Source organism: Rattus norvegicus, chromosome 4 (assembly GCF_021556685.1).
Source record: "Rattus norvegicus strain SHRSP/BbbUtx chromosome 4, alternate assembly SHRSP_T2T, whole genome shotgun sequence".
NCBI classification, from domain to species: Eukaryota; Metazoa; Chordata; class Mammalia; order Rodentia; family Muridae; genus Rattus; species Rattus norvegicus.
The window spans coordinates 179,420,329-179,434,991 of record NC_141537.1 but is presented as its reverse complement, the minus strand read 5'-3'; the positions used below and the strand labels follow the sequence as shown (position 1 = coordinate 179,434,991).

At 43.1% G+C, this 14,663-nt stretch overlaps 1 protein-coding gene across 33 annotated transcripts in view; it reads left to right on the top strand.

The window, feature by feature from the left end:
- Sox5 (SRY-box transcription factor 5) overlaps window positions 1-14,663 on the top strand; it is a 955,418-nt gene that overhangs the window by 401,821 nt on the left and 538,934 nt on the right. The window lies entirely within an intron of this gene.

Sequence of the window (14,663 nt, the reverse complement as noted above, 5' to 3'; positions counted from 1 at the left end):
CCATGCCAGTTCCTTGGATGTGAATGCTGAATGGATAGTGTCAGGTTGAGAAATGCTGGTCCCAAGTATTCTGTGGAACACATTTCTTCAGAAAAGCTGATAACAGCTGTACTGGCTGGTTTTCTGCGTCAACTTGAAACAAGCTGGAGTTATCACAGAGAGAGGAGCCTCAGTTGTGGAAATGCCTCCATGAGACCTAGCTGTAAGGCATTTTCTCAATGAGTGATCAAGAGGGGAAGGACCCAGCCCATTGTGGGTGCTGCCATCCCTGGTAGTCTTGGGTTCTGTAAGAAGGCTGAGCAAGACAGGGGAAGCAAGCCAGTAAGAAACATCCCTCCATGGCCTCTGCATCAGCCCCTGCTTCCTGACCTGCTTGAGTTCCAGTCCTGACTTCTTTGGTGATGAACAGCAATGTGGAAGTGTAAGTTGAATAAACCCTTTCCTCCCCAACTTGCTTCTTGGTCATGATGTTTGTGCAGGAATAGAAACCCTGACTAAGACAATAGGACTGTGTCTAATCTTAGACCATCTTCTGAAGCTGGGGTTAGAGGGTGATAAGAACCTGAATTCAGTTAATGAGATGCTGGGTGACCATGGCATTTCCAAACTTAAATCATGGACCCTCAGTTCACTGGGGTTTTTGAACCAAGCAAAAGGTTACACTGGTCGTTGGAACTAACCAGGAAAACAAAGTTAGTAAATTCAAAACAAATAAATTCATTAGATATTTTCCTCTTAGAATAGACTACAGCAAAATGAGTGTTCTCCTTTAGGATCAAATTATCTTTAATCGCTCTTCTGGCTCAGAAGAGATCGTTGCATCCATGGCACTAATGTAAAACTCAAAAAGGCCAGGGAGAGGAAGATGTGCGGCATTCTCATTGTGTGCCCTTGGGTCTCAGGAAACACTTAGTCATTGTTCTCCGGGGGTTTGCTGAGGATGAGTTCTCACCTCCATGAGTGTAGCTCCATGACATCATGTCTGCTTACAGACACCAGGTCCCGCATTTGATTCCTAGAACCAGATGCATTTGTGGGTGAACGGGTTTCACTGAAGGTCACATGGTTATGCCTTATTGAATTTCACATGGATGCCAATAAGAAGAGTAAATGGATGAGTACTTGAACGTATGTGACTACGGATGGCTAGATGGATAAGTGAACAAACGATAGAATTTCTTTTCTCAGTGTTAGGTGATCTTCAATAATGAAAGAAACCAACTGCTTCCCAGCCACCAAGCACGTGACATATAGGTTAATGATGTCATGCCAACACACACTTGATCGTTACTTTTCAAAATCATTGCTCCAGCCCTTCATATCTAGAATTAATTTCAAAATAATTAAAAACTCTGTCCAACCAAGCAGCTCCAGTGTTCCATTCCTTAGTAGCAACCTGCCAGCTTTCAACCCAATGTGCCACTGGTGGCTCTTACAGTGCGACAGACCAAGATGGCTCCCCTACACCAAGCAACCTGCTGGAATTCCCAAATGACGGTTTCAAAGATAATGTAGACTGTGGCTTGGCTGGAGTAAGTGTAATGTTTTTGTTGTTACTGCTGGTTTTTTTTAAGATTTATTTATTTATTATGTATATAGTGTTCCGCATGAATATATGCCTGTTCACAAGAAGAGGGCATCCCATTACAGATGGTCATGAGCCACCATGTGGTTGCTGGGAATTGAACTCAGGACCTCTGAAGGAGCAGTCAGTGCTCTTAACCACTGAGCCATCTCTCCAGCCCAAGTGTAATGCTCTAAAGAAGACTCCTTTTAAGAGAGTAAAAGGTATTAGGGTATGTTAATAAAGCTCGAAGCAGCACTCACAACATGTCAGCTAAGTTACGTAGTATAAAATGTCACAGGGCTTGACCTGTCAAGGAAGTTAAAGAGAAGCATTGATGGATTTCGATAAAACAATACATTTCAAGTATGTATTTATTCCAAATAACTTGAACTTCCCCCATGCCCTGTGAAGAATTTTTCTGGACAGACTTCATTTCTGAAAAATTTGAACACACAGTCCTGACGGTTTGTCAGTGGCCAGAAGATCAAGGATTTTTGCTTCATTAAATATTGTTACTCCATTAGCTATTGTGGTGCAAAGCAAAGCGATGGTGCGCTCCCTGCTTCACCCACCTTGCCCCCTTTTATGGGAGTGTTAGCATGACCTGTCTGCTAATTAATTTCTTAAAATCATTCAAAACATTTCAGTTTTCTAAATGTGGTGGCTTTTCCTCTTAAAAATAAGACAAAACAAAACAAAACACAAAACTGACCTTGGTAGAAACCGCCTTTACTTAAGTATTTCACCTCTAACCTAAGTCTTAAAAACTTAAACAAATGTAAGACGAACTAGGTTTTCTGAATCAGTAAACATTAAAAATAAGGGAAAAGAAGACTCCCATGCTGCCTTACTTTGGGATTTAGGAGTATTCCACGGAGTGGGGCCATGAGGATGATAAAAGAATGTTGTAAACGCTCGGTGCTACAGCGCAGGTGGCATCCATTATCCACCTCACTGCTTAGCTGGTTTATCGCTCCTGGGTCACATAGTGTGTTAAGGCAACAAGAACTGGTGCTTTGCTTCCTATGACAGTGGGGCCCAAGGGAGGCTGCTTGGCTGACATTTAGTTATCTGCAATAAAACAGACAAGAAGTGTTAAGGATTTTTGTGAGGACCAGACACCACTGGCAAATCAGTTTTGGAAGCCCACAGTAATTTAGCCCCCAGGATAACTGTTCTTAATCTGCAGTGGACCCAAACCAACCCGTTTGGTACGTGTTCTCTGCCCGCATTACGCTATGCTGCCACGGCCAACAAGAGTACTTTACCCACTGCATGGGGAAAATGTGCCTGCTAAGTTTTTCCCATTAGGAGGTGTTCTTCGTTCCTCTAAAAGATACATTTCCTTTGTGTTTTAGCTATTACTGTGAGCTTCTGATGTTTACAGATTGAAGCCTCGATGTGGATTTCCTCTTTTCAGACGTGTGCTACGTCTAAATGCGTCACGATAATGAGTTGTGACACTGCACTAATTAAGTTAGTAAGCTTCTTTAGTGTTCAGACTGCCATCAGATATCAGTGCCTTTGGAGGAACTAACGAATGAGTAGCATGGTTAAGAATGCTTACACGCTGCAGAGTCACTGAGGACACACACACGATCCAATAGATCAGGAAGGACGGTGGACGCGAGAATGCTGGAGAAGTTAACATTCAGAAGCAGGACGTCATTAGAGTGGCTGTGGACTGCCGAACCGAAGCTTGCCAGTGCTCCAGGTCGGTGATTATAACACGGGTCTGCCTTGGGACTTGGAACAATGCAAAGGAATTGGATATTGTTTCTATCCTAGGACACTGATCCTTTTGTGTGATAAAGCACTCCTTTTAGCAAAAGTATATTTTCTTTCAAATCTCACTATTTTGATTATTTCATAAGCAGACCTCTCAATGCCATAGAAAGAACACAAGGATAACGACTTCTTTGTTTTGCTTTTCTCTTGTGTGGTGCTAAGTCTACTAAGTCAGTCGTCAAACCTGATGTCCTCTGCAAGGCCAGCAAATGCTCTCAACCTCGGAACCATCTCTCCAGCCCCTGGACATGCATTCTCCTATTTGACCCTTTTAACTAAAAAATGAGACTCTATACATTTTCTCCAGCTAAAATGTATCCATCCTAAATGTTATGTTGGCCGATTTATCAGGTCAACAACTCCTCCCCTGGTGTAGCTTCTCTGAAAATCTTCTTTGTCCCTTGAAGAGATTAAGCCAAGCTTTGAGTGGCCTTACCTGTCCTGACCTCATCGGTCGTAATGCTGTGCTCAGTCAGTCTTGGTGATGGTCACACACCCTCCTTTACCTGGCCACTAAATCAGTCTATTTAAATAAAACTGTCTAATGGTCAACAGCAGGCTGCAGTCAGTGTTGGTGAGGTCTTGCACTTCTAAGTAACACAGAAATCCCAGCGCCCTTTCAGGCCCGACATTGGCACGTGTTTCCATCTGCTAACAGCGTCATTTGAGGCAAAAGGTCCCAGTGTATTTGAAGGAGCCTTGAGAATTAGTGTCTGGAGTCCATGCTGCTACTGCTCTCATTTATTATACAGCAACATGGAGTGGTGAGGGTGGTGGGGCTCATTCTGAGCCCGAGCTTGCACTGGCCGTTCGTCTGGAAGATATGGGTTGGATTTCTTCTTGAGAGTAACTGAGAGCCTCAAGGACTGGAGGAGGTAAAGGTTCGTTCAAATACACATGTTGGGACCGCCCCCCATTCCCCCCCCTCTGTGGTGGTGGTGGTGGTGGTGGTGGTGGTGGTGGTGTGTGTGTGTGTGTGTGTGTGTGTGTGTATGTGTTGTTAGCGTGCATGCGTCAGAGACAGACAGAATATAGGAAGATGTGAGTACAGACATTTCGTCTGTTGGAAATCTAAGTAGTGCTTTGAAAGCACAATAGCCCTTCACAGAAGACCAGGAGGATTGTTCCTTGTTGCTCTTTCGTTTAGCTGAGGCAGGATCTCCTGTATGCCAGGCTGGCCCCAAATTCTCCTGCTTTCACTACCTCAGTGGCAGGACTACCAGGAACCTGTGGTCACTGCTGCTTCCTAAGGTGCTGGGGACTGAGCCTAGGAATAGATTAATGTACATTACATCAGTATCCAACTAACTGAACCCCAGGGTCGGTTCCTCACTATGAATTAAGGAGAGCAATTAGTCTAGCATTGACTGGACCTCAGAAATTTATGTGCTACGCATCTTAAAATTACTTTTCAGTGAATGGAATGTTCCTCCTACCCTTGCCTCAGTGAACATGTTAGAGCCCAGTTCCCTTACTGGGATCCACGGAAGTCTACACCTTGACCACATAGCTAGCTACCATGGGTCTTTCTAGAAAACTCCTAAAATTCATATTTCTTTGAGAGAGCAGTCATAAGAGAATACCTGACTGTGATGTGATCATCAGGAAAATTATATTTGAAATAAAGTTAGTTGGATTAGCTGCAGCCCTGAGACCAACCACCTGTAAGTGAGCCAGAGAAACCCAGGATTTCCTCCTTGCCCTCCGTAGGAGTAGCTCACTATCAGAAGACCCACCCAGGCTGGCAACAAGCATCAGAGCAAGAGTTCAATAGGTCTCCTTTCTGAACTGGGGGGCAGACTGGAAGAAAAGCCTTGGTGTGCTTGGGGTGTCGGTGGTAAAGGGAAAGCTCTGTGGGAGGCTCCAGGGAAGCGGCAAACGCTGAGATGTAGGCTTGGAGCATCCTGGTTCCAGCAGTGGTCCAGGCCTCTGTTCACAACAGCCACTCCCAGCCAGGGTCTGCCCACACAGGGTACAGGAACAGTGCACAATTTAAGTCGCCAACATCTTCCAGCTCTAAGGCGAGTGCCACATCAGGAGTGCATATGCAATAAAAATCGAGCTAATTAAACATTTCAAAGGGAAACATTATTTTAGCACTAATTAGATATGATTACGGTCCTTATCCCCCCCCCCACTCCGGCCAGCGCTTAAGAGCACTGAAACCACGTTCTGCTTTCTTGGCCCAATATTTCCATCCGAGTCTTACCGAATCACATACAATGCTATCCGAATTTAGGACCCGAAACCCACTCTGTTGACTGGATTGAAAACTCTTTTATTCAAATTAAGATTATTAAAACAGCCACATTTGGGGAGGACCACAAACTAAGGGCATTCCTGTTGGTAGACAAGTATTTACAGATTGATACATAGAATCTTTATTGGAGACACTGCTTAGTTACTTTTCTCCTTACTGGCAAAATGCTTGACCAACACTGGGTAAGGAAGAAAGGGTTGGTTTGGACTCCCAGTTTGAAAGTACTGTTTCTGAAGGCAGGTAAGGGATGACCGCCCGTGTACGGCCGCTGGCACATAGCATCTACTGTGTGGAAGCAGAGACAGGTGAACGCTCAGCTTTCCCCCTTTCTCCCTTCAGGAACCCTAGTTGATGCACCACCCACTTCCGGGTGGTTCTTCATCCCGTTTTAAACCTATCTATAAGCCACATCACAGATACGACCAGAGGTGTGTTCTCGTGGTGATTCCAAATCACATCCCGTTGATGATGGAGATTAAGCCTCACAAGCCTCTATACAGTATTAAAGGTTCGAACGTCTCAGATCTCTACACAGGTACCTGTATTGAATTGGTGGGAATCCCAGTGTATAGACTGAAAAGCAAAATGAAACAAAACAACAACAAAACAAGGAAATAAAACAACAAACCAAAAGCAAACCAAACCAAACAGACAAACACCAGGGCTGGTTGCCATGGGTGACAGACACCACGACAACAGCCCTTGGACAAGGAGGACAGTTTGCCTGCAAGTCATTGAAAGTTAGCCGGATGTGAATTCATAGCACGTGCAGGCCAATGGTGCTGGATTTGGTGATCTATAGACAAAAGGCCTTTCTAATCAATGGCCTATGAGAAGTTGCAATATACTTTTAAGTAATTAATGAATAAGAAAAAAAACTTTTAACTCCTCCTAAAGGTAGTCTTACCCAAGACATCTGTCAATTGCGTTTCTATTTTTATTAACGGAAGTCTAAAGGGATTAAAGATTTGAGCTATGATGCGCGTAACAGGAACTGCTTGTCTGTTGTACTATAAATCTCCTCAAAGTCATTTAGTGATAGGAACTGAGGGTATGAATGTTCTAGTGTTCCGTAATGATCTCTTTGATACACTTTAGACTGTTTGAAGCTGTTAAGGGCTAACAAAAAAGGTATAGGGGGGCAATGTATCAAAACAGGAAGACGGAATAAATGTAATTTACTACATTTGGTCTTGAACAACAGCAAACCCACTGAGCTCCTTTTGTTTTTTTTTTTTCCTTTTGCCTCAAATTCCATAAAACCATACTTTGAGGAAAGAGAGAAATCGTTAACACGCTGGTTCTCTGCAGTCCTAATTAAAACCAATGAGAAGTTTTCTCCCTGGCTTCCACCTCGAGCTCGAGGGCATAGGCAGCAAATTGTGTTCATTTTGCTGTTTGAGTTGTTCAGGAAGGAGCTCCTTCAAACACCACGCCACTATCACGATGCCCTCCGGACAAACGCTGTCACATCAAGGTTGCTTTGAAAAAAAAAAAGTTGCACCAACACGTGATTCTAGCTTCTCGACACTCTCACCGTCAACTAACGTCCCCGAAAATACATCAAAGAGAGTAGTTACCCAATTATAACAGAAATTATGGTTCCGATGTTACAGTTAACACGAAAATAAATATAGGTCAGACAGGGTCTCGTTAAGTTCACTCCAGTGCCTACCAGTTATTGGACTTTTATGAAATAGATATTTCTTAGGTGGATTCGGCCAAGAATCTCTCAAAACTACAAAAGGAAATTCATGGAAGGTCAAAGAAGTTGCTGGTGACCTTAACGTGTTCCTCTGTCCTCCTCTCATCAGTAGTTCTCATAAGTAGTTAATGTCTTTGTTTCCCCAGCCTGGACATTAAACACGGAATCCCTCTGTGCTAATCTCCTGTGTCATTTACCTCACAGGATAGACCACAAACTTTAAGGCGTGCTCTCTGCCATGTTCCCTAGTGCTTTTCTGCGGGGCTCCCCTGGTGCCATTTTCCCTTTTGAGACAGGGGCTGACCTCAGGGCTGTCTGTGCCACCTGTGACCTTCCTGCTATCAACTCTGAATGCTGTAGCTCGCCCCCGAAGCTGTCCATACACTCTGTGCCTCACGTTACACATAAATGTCCCTCCCCGTGTTCTCTGCATTCTCCTCCCCGGTGATTCCTACACCGTTTCCTATAGGGAAGCCACGACAGAGTTTCTCCTCCTCCAAGCACTCCCTTGTCTTTCCCACTCTTCCTGCAATGACTCTTGCTCATGGAGTCTGTTCTGTTTTTCCTAGAACCCCTGACCTTGCCTTCCTGCCTTATTTTACTGCCTCGGTCTGATCTCTGTGTGCTTTTCACTAGTTCAAAGCTCTCACCTGCACACTGAGATAACGGCTCTGGCTTTTTGTGCACCTGGGAAGCTAGCCAGTCTCACACACCAGTGACAACTCCTTTCACCCTCCCTCAGGTAATGCTTAGCTTACAGCTCTGTTGGACCTCTCCCCTCTCACTCCACACAGTTTCTCTAAGTAACTTCAATCAAATTAATGTCGTTCCCCAGCCCAATGCCAACTGAATTTACACCTGAGTCCCTGAGTCCATCAGGAACTGTTTCCGCAGAACCACCACTTGAGGGTAACACAGGCCGCTTCACGTTTCTAAGTTGAGACCAGCACCCCAGTCCAACCAAGTGTAATTCCTGTACACTTTCATTTTCATGAATGAACTCACACCTTTTTCGGCATCTTTCCTGCACTCTTCACTAAAGCTCACTGACCAACAGCTGTCAGCCAGGCAGGGAGGACTGAGTGGACGGAGAAAGGACAAAAACCAGTTCCTGCGAGAAGCGCGTGTGCTGGTAAAGGGATACAATTAAGCAGCATGCATTCCAGGCTACAGTCGCGCCAACAGTATGAAGAAACAGTCGACATGCAGTGAGCTGCACATATTTGGAGTATGACGTTTGATAAGTGCTGGCGTACATCCAGGCTCCATTCTCACCACTAAATAGTGAACATGCCCATCACCTCCGAGAGTTTATCCTGGCTCTGTCTTCTATGACTTTAGATTTCTGTATTTTCCAGACTGCTGTAGAATTGTGATTTTTATATACACACACATATATATGTATATATCATGTAAGTAATATATATATACATATATATATGAATATATATTTACAAAAACATAGGGTGGTCTAGTTCCTTCACATAATTGTTTAAATTTATCTGAGTCAATTTTTTATATTCACTATAGATTTCTAACTTATAGTCACAAAATATATTTATACATGATGTTCTCGGTGTTTTAAAATTATTAATATTATGTGTGGAGGTGTTTTACCTGCAGGTTTGCCAATGTGCTACATATGTGCCTAGTGCGTGCTGAGGCCAGAAGGTGTCAGATACCCCGAGATTAGGGTTATATGTAGCTAGGAGCCACCACGTGGGTGCTGGGAATGGGACTAAGGTCCTTTGAAAGAGACACTTGTGCTCTTAACTGCTGAGCCATCTCTCCGGTGTTTCACAGTAAAACTCCAAGTCAGTTTGTATTAATAATAGCTTATTTTGCAAGGAATGGATGGAAGATCTTATTTCTCCGCATGACTTCTCCAGGACTGTGGTACTTTTGCTATGATATGATATATTTTTACTGAATCTCCATCCTGAGGCTCTGTGAAAGTCAGTTTTCTGTGTACTTAGGCTTCAGTCTCCTAAGTTTTGCATTGTAGTCCTGTGGTCTACTTGTCTACACTACAGTGGTGATTTTGTTTATTAGGGGAGCTTAGCTCAATGTCTTGAAATAAAGTTGGCATGGTGAACCAGTGTATTTGTTTTCCTCAAAGCAGCTATGGTCATTCTGTTCTGTTCACGTTTTGTTACAATTTTGTAGTACATTTGACAATTTCTACAATAAAATAAAATAAAAACAAACAAACAAAAAGAAAAAAAACAAAAAACCCCAACATCTGAGATTTTCAGTGGGATCATGTATGAATAACTTGTAGTCATTAAATAACTTGGATAGGATCAACCTTGTACCAGTATTGAGTGTTCCTCCCAAAAACACAACTTCCTCTCTGTTTCCACAGCTCTGTATCTCATTTTCATATTTAGAAATACACTTGAAACTCTTGTCCGTTTTTTGTCACACAAATTCCCAGGTAATTAATTGTTTTGATGCGGTTGAAAATGATGGTGCATTTTAAACACAGGTTTCCATGTTTGTTTTGGCATAATGAGTGCAGTGAGTTTGTTTTTATTATTTTAAACTATGCATCCCTCTAAAGTAGTTAGTTCTACATGTTTTCATGTAAATTCTGCCCAGTTCTAACTGCCAGCCTTTCCTTTGACTAAGAAGAAAGGCACTGTTACTTACAGCTTTCCTCTCTAATTGTCTTTTATTGCTTCGTCTTGCCTTGTTAATCTCCAGGATAACTTTCACTGCAAGATAGCCTAAAAAGTGTACACGTGAGCCAGGAAGTGTGGTGGGAGATAGTAGGGTCCCCTCTCTCTTTAAGTAGGGTGCTAAGCTTTTGGAATATTCTTTGTCCTATAGTGACACTATCCCTCCTATATTTAAACCCTGATATTTATTTAAATGATGAACGCTGAAATTTGTAAATATACTCAGTATCTCCTCATATAATAATGGTTCTTTTTAAATAATAAAATAAATAACATTGGCCAGATTCCAATTTTTAAGCAATAGTGAGTTCTTATGATAAATTAAGTTGGATAAAGCTCTTTAATAGTTTAAAGAATTTTTGACTTCGATCATGATTGACTTTTTTGTCACTGTGGTTTGGTGGCAGAGGGTATTGTTGTTGAAAAGGTATATGAAAGATATGTGCTGAGGGGGGGGGGTGAGACAGTGTTGCAGCTTTGGACGTTTGCAATGTTTCAACATTGTAACATTTCAGGTGCAGGTTTGCTTTTGCTCCAGGACAAGAGCATTGACCTCTGGGCCCTTGTGACTCCCAAATCTGAACACTTTTCAGCCACATTTTGTCTGTCTCTGTTGGCTTCTGTATTTCATCTTTGGACATGAGAGTTTGCAAAGTTCACCAGTTCTCTGGGATTTTTCCTGTCTTCCCTCCTCCACCCCCACCCGTATAGTGCACTTCAAGTTTCTGTCCTCGCCAGTGCTTGGTTTTCTTCTGTCACAGTGTGGGTTTAGCTTTAACCACAGAGCATTTGTTCTTGAAATATTGAAGGGTTCCTCCATTGATGCTAGCTTTGCCCTGTCTCTAGAATTTCCATGTATTTCCTTGGATTTTTCTGCCATTCCTTGAGGATTCCAAATGACTGGCTTTTCTTCCTACTATAAGTCATTTTTTCCTATTTGGGATTTCAGACATTGTGAAGCCTACAACATTGGAAAAATACATATGCACATATACATATGTATGCATATATGAGTATATATATATGTATATTTCATGTATATATGTAAACAAATGGATGGGATGTGTGGTTAGATTACAACATTTAGAAAAATAATCATTTATTTTTAAAAAACAAAGACTTGCCCAATGGAATAAGTATAAATAGAAACACATAATAATAATAATAATAATAATAATAATAATAAATATTTTAATAATTTTGCTTCATTCCTTTGTAGATGTGCCATGGCAATTGTAGTTACTGACACCACACAGATTTAGAATCCTTAGCTCTTGAGCCTTCAATTTCAAGTTTCCTTTTAGATAGCAGCACCTGAGATATAAATATTCTGTTTATATTTTTTGAGCTTTGTCCTGAATTCAGTGAAGTTTCTTGGAGCCAGATAAATCTAGGCAGGAGCACAGCAGCCCCCAGTCTGGGGCTAATTATTCCTGGCCACTAAACCAAGACACCTCTTAGGATGTTAGCCCTCAGGTGAATTGTTTCGGATTCCATCATGTCCAGTGAAAACGGATTTTAAAATTTCCCTATCATCCTTGTCTTTTATGTCGTTTGTTTTGTGTTGGCATGTGTGTGTGTGTGTGTGTGTGTGTGTGTGTGTGTGTGTGTGTGTGTGTGTGCGTGCGTGTGTGTGTTAGGTTTATGTCTATGTACCACATGGATGCAGTAGCTCTGCAGGCCAGAAGAGGGCGCTGGAGCCTCAGGAACTGCTGTTACAAATGGTTGTGAGCCACCACGTGGGTGCTGGAAACCAGGGTCCTCTGTAAGAGCAGCAGTTGAGCCATCTCTCCAGCCCCAAGGTATCTTTTCTTTTTAGCTAATACAAACTCCGTTCACTCTTTGCTCTCATTCTGTTTTTCTCACATGTATGCTGAGCAGAAATCATTCAGTAGTTGACTGGAACTCTGGGCATCTTCCCAGTCCCTTTGCCTATCAGGTTGAGTCTCCCCAGGTGCCTCTCTCTCCCCAGACAAAGCCTGTTTCCTGCACTCTGGCAGCCCCACACAAGCCATAGGCTAGAAGTCTGAGGAGAAGACTCAGCTCATTTGTTTCTTGGTTTCACGGAACAATATTGCCTGATATTCAATATTATAACAAGCATATTTTTCCAAATATTTTATATTTAAAAGCAAACAGTTTCCAGTAGGGCATGGGATCCAGACACTGTTGCTCCAGCTTCTCCTAACATTATGTGGTTTAAAGAAAAGAAATAAAATTCAAGTATGATGGAAAAACCAGACAGGACAACAGAGGACTATGGGTGGTGCTAGAAAGAAGAAAGGTCAGACCGTACCCTGTCCCCACTCCACCTCTCCCTGCCTGACCATACCCTGTCCACCTGCCCCACCTCTCCCTGCCTGACCACACCCTGTCCTCCCACTCCACCTCTCCCTGCCTGACCACACCCTGTCCTCCCACTCCACCTCTCCCTGCCTGGCCACACCCTGTTCTCCTGCCCCATCTCTTCCCACCTGCCCTTCAGTATTGACTACCTCATTGTGCACTTAGTTTTCTCTGTTCTTGGGGTGAGCCTTCCTCCCTTGATTGTGATGAACCTTTTTCTGGAGTGTGGGAAAACAGAACTTTTGTGTGTTTTCAAAGTGCCTTTCCAAAAGAAAGTGCAAGAGAGAAGGACATTAAGACTGAATCACTTTAGAGATTTTTACCCCAGTGAAAAAACTCAGACACACATCATAATGGCCACTTTATTTTGGAGTTGATGATTTTTTTCCCCCACTTGTGAGGTACCTCGTGTCTATACATACGAAGAGTTCGGCCAACGATTAACTCGACAGTTGGAGTTCTGCAACTCCCCGCCCACTCTTAAACTTATTTCGAATTTCTCTTTATATGTTTCAGACCCTGCGAACCCAAATTTTTATTACCACCTGTTTACATTGTTCGTAGAAATCTGGACATATGGCACTTTGGTAAATCAGATAAATAAATAATCAGACCACTTTTAATCATATTCGAGAGAGAAAAAAAAACCCTTTGTTACTTAAGAGAGTTTTTAAAAAAACTTTTCTGTGTGTAGAGAGATTTGGTCCCACTGGAAGTGTGAGCCTGTCCTTTTGAAGGGTGAGGCGGCTACCCTCTCCCCACCCCCACCCCCCGCCAACATAATATTTTCATTAATTACATGGGAGTTTTAGAAAATGTACTCTGGTCACATTTGATTCCCATTCCTCCCAGGCCCACTCTCCCTCCCTTTCATATATGCCCCTCCTCAAGCCCCACTAAGTACAATTTGTGTCACCCAGATACTCACTGGAACTCAGTCAAACTCCCGGGGCAGCTCCTTAAAGAAAACTGAGTCTTTCCCCACCCAACCAGAAACCATCAACTACAAAGAGCTACTACACTTTAGCATCCTTATCTTAATTTTTTAGGGTTCTCAATCTCTCTGTTTCTGTCCCTCCCCCTGGCTCCCTCCCTCCCTCCTTCTCATTCTCCTCCTCTTCCTCCTTTCCTTCTTCTCCTTCTCCCTTCCTCCCTCCCTCTCACCACCCTCACTCCTTCCTCCCTTCTCCCTCCTTCCCCCATCTCTCTGGCTTTTTGAAATGGTCAAGGGGTCATCTGTCTTTATAGAGTCTTCCGACCATGGACAAAGCAGGAGACTCTGATTTGAAAAGGATCCTGATGAAGTGCCCATTGGTCAGAATCTCTCCCAACTGAGCACTGTTATTTTCATCCACTCATGTGCTGGTTTAATGGAAGAGACATTAATTTTGCTTACTTGTGTGTGTGTGTGTGTGTGTGTGTGTGTGTGTGTGTGTGTGTGTGTGTGTGTGTGTCTTTTGGTGTGAATTCAAATATTAGTGTAGGCCCCCTTGAGGGCTAGAAGAAGGCATCAGATCCCCTGGGAACTGGGGGAAGAGCTAGCTGTGAGCTGCCTGCTTTGCATACTGGTCTTCTGCATGGCTTCATCATGTTCCTGACCTCCGAGCCACCTTTCCCCGCACACCTCTCACTGGCTTTTAACACAGCCGCCATCTTCTATTACCTCAGTATACGGCTACTGTTCTTGCCTTAACATTTCCCGGTGACAGAATGTGTTTTCTTTTCTCTTAACAACACTTGGCAATACCCTCCAGATAACTGCGTTTCACCTGGAGAGCCATTGTAACAGGAACCTGGACCAAACCCGTGGGGAAGCAGGATGCCACGGGAGGCTTCAAGTCCACTCCTCATACCTCAGATTTAGTTCAGAAAGGCTTCAAGTCACTTGATGAAGTTATGGGAAAGTACGTGTTCTTTCTCCTTATATACTGAGTTTCATTTTGTTATCGTTCTGAAATACTCAGAAATATCCAACGCATATGCCTTTTTAAAAAAAAAATCTCTCTGAAGCTTTTGAAGAGCAGTGTTTTAAAAATAAATGGAAAACCCCAAAGAAACTATCCTTTTCTTTTGTTCCTCTGCGGGACTTTTGTGGGGAAGAATCTGTGTGTTACGTGCCTCTACCTGGCACTCACACTTTGATTTTCTCTCACTGGTCTGGCTTACCCCAGCCTCTGGCTTCCCACGAGTGTCTAGATTGAGATACCATCTTGCTGGTGTGGCCATGCGCTGTGAGGACAGCAATGGTGCAGCTTCTGTATCCCACAGAAACACTTAGGTCTTGCCGGCCACATCTGACTTTCACCAGGACAGTAC